The sequence below is a fragment of the Thunnus thynnus genome, chromosome 16, assembly GCF_963924715.1.
Source record: "Thunnus thynnus chromosome 16, fThuThy2.1, whole genome shotgun sequence".
Taxonomy (NCBI): domain Eukaryota; kingdom Metazoa; phylum Chordata; class Actinopteri; order Scombriformes; family Scombridae; genus Thunnus; species Thunnus thynnus.
The window spans coordinates 407,501-410,309 of record NC_089532.1 but is presented as its reverse complement, the minus strand read 5'-3'; the positions used below and the strand labels follow the sequence as shown (position 1 = coordinate 410,309).

The window sequence follows — 2,809 nt, the reverse complement described above, 5'->3', positions numbered from 1 at the left end:
CTTCCAGTGTTATTAAATATCCAGTTAATGAGATAATTTGGTTAAAGACTGAGATCTATTATGAAAACATACAGTTTAAAGATGGTGGCATAAATTATTATAAAGATGGCGTAATGGTACTGGACGGTTTGAGGATCTTGTACTTCAGTATTTCCTCTACTGTGTTTCTGCTGGAGTCACTGGGAGCTTTGTAGACGGAGAATTTACACACAGAACTTGTTTTAAATCTTTATAGAATATCATTAGTTTAGATTAAGAGAACACAAATACAACTTCAACAAATGCATCAGTTCTCTGCATACTGAGTACTTTTACTTTGCTGATAATACTGGTGTTTGAATGGCAGACTATGAATTGTAAGTTGTGTATTAACACTCTGTCCTGTTTCTTTGTGTTCACTAGTGAACCGTGTGTTGTTTTGCAGATCGTCGTCCTCTGCAGCGGATTAAAGAACGCAGAGAGAAATCACAGCGACACAAATAACACTTTATTCATTAAAACTCAGTGGTAGACAAACAGGTAAGGACATGACGACAGGAAGACATCAGCTTCAAGTTTGTTGGTGAATAAATTGAGGGTTTGATCTGCTACATAAAAAACATCAGATACATTAAAACAAACTGTCCCTTGATATCCTGACATGAGGGTGAAGTTAATCCAGATCTACAGTCAGACATCACCAACATGTTCCAGTTAATACGGATCAATAAAAGACATCATTACATCACATTTAGTATCAAACTCAGTGATCAGACACCAGTTTCCAGTGGAATGAAACAGTTATGAACAGATTCAGTGTCAGCTGTATGTGCAGCAGCGTTCAGGGCCACGTTAACCCACTGGGGGGGGCCCCGGGGCCGACAAATGAGCTGTGGGCCCCCAGTGGCCCCCCCCCCCCCCGTTTCTCCCACTCTCTGCACATCATGTATGTATTAAACAATTTACTGAGTAAAAGGCACCATGTAGTGAAATAACGAACGTGTTCAGGCGACGCCGTTGATGAAACTTAACGAGTCGTCTGCTGATTAGTTTGTTTCTGTTTATTTTCATTAAAAACTTCAAGACAACAAACAAACAGCAATTATTCACATTTGGAACCAAATGAGAATAATTGCTAATTGATTATTGTGTTTTTGATCGTTAATCAATCATTAAAAATGTTGCCAGTTCTCCAAATAAACCAATCAATCAGTTACTTGTTTCTGCTCTAAATATTATAACAAACACATAATTAAACATATCAGCACATTGATTTCGGGCTCGTTCAGCATCACAGCGTGACGTCTGGAACGAGATCACAGTTTAAAGGATCAATCATGTTTGGATCCAAACCAACAACGAACTGATCTACTAACCAGCTGATAGATCTGATTACTGGTCACATGATCCTTCGTCATCAGCTTTGATACAAACTCAACAGCTGTCAGTGGATCAGTTCACTGTTACTTTGGAGCAGAATGATCCTTTAATCTGAAGTTTTCTCCAGATGAGTCTTTAAAGATCTTGTTTTGTCAGATATTCAGTTTATGATCAAACATTTAAAAAGCTGAAAGTTTGGTTTGCTTGATTAGAAACGTGCTGCGATGAGTGAACATAAACATCTGATCACATGATCCGATCAGAAGTTATTAATCAATGAAAAGATCAAAAAGCCTTTGAATCAAACCAAAACTTCAAACACACTCATAGTAGGACAATAAAAGGTCCACTCGCCCAGAGCTTTCAACCATCTCTCATGGCCTTCATCATTACATGGAGCCACTCAGACATCATGAAGATGCTTTAGTTGTTGTGTGGATCTGAGCTGATGAAGGCCTTAAAAGTGCCTGAAAGATCCGGAAAAATCCACCAAGTAAGTAAGTGAGGCCTGTCAGAACTGATCCCTGCTGGTTCCGTTTATAAACCAGTAACAACAGTAACTGGTTTGCATCAGTGTTCATCATCATCATCATCATCAAGTTTAAAGGTAGAAACACTGCGAGTGGAAATCAAAGATGGCCGCCTGTTGCTGCAGAAACCAGCTGAGATCAACATTCATCTGTTTGATTTAAAGGAACGTGAAGAAGAGTCGAAGGTCCGTCAGTTTGTTGTTTGTTCAAAGGCTCAAACAAGAATTGATCCACAGAAAATCAATCAACTAATCTGATAATTGATTCATTGTTCAGGTTGTTATTCAGTGGATCCAGTTTCTGTTGTTACTTTACAGTGACGACTACTTCCTGATGTTTTATAGATCGACAGTCAATTAACTGAAAGAATATTCAGCAGATGAATCAATAATGAGGTTGATGATTAGTAGCAGCTCCACTAAACACCCAAAGATTTTAGTTAGAACTGCACATTCACTATCAAAAATATATGAAATCAATTTATAATAAACTAACTGCCACACAGGACACCGGGGGCCCTCGGGTCCTCTGGGGGTCCTCTGGGGGCCCTCGGGTCCTCGGGGGGTCCTGGAACAGTTCCCTGCTTTGTCCAGCTGGTGGTGCAGCCATTAGCACAACACAAACCTGCTGAACGGACAAAAACTGGATGTGTGTTAAGTGTTAAAGTGACTTCCTGTCTGATGATCAGCTGGAAACATCTGCTGCTAGAACCAGTTAGAACCTGTTAGAACCCGTTGGAACCAGTTGGAACCCGTTGGAACCCGTTGGAACCAGAACTGGCTGTGCGTTCCTGTCGTTCGAGGTTCTGATTGCGTGAAGGCGTCGGTGTGTTGCAGCTGATCAGCTGATCAGTGTTTATGTGTAATCTGAGAACTTTCTCTGGTTCGAGTCCGTTTGTACTTTCAGTGTGATCACAGTGA

The 2,809-nt window shown here is 40.4% G+C and overlaps 1 protein-coding gene across 1 annotated transcript in view; it reads right to left on the bottom strand.

The window, feature by feature from the left end:
• Positions 1-465: 465 nt before the first annotated feature.
• The window catches only part of tyro3 (TYRO3 protein tyrosine kinase), a 43,936-nt gene continuing 41,592 nt past the window's right edge, over positions 466-2,809 (bottom strand). The window contains exon 19 of the mRNA XM_067614115.1: positions 466-2,809. This exon is cut by the window's right edge and continues 556 nt beyond it. The gene's annotated coding sequence lies outside the window, so the exon portion shown is untranslated.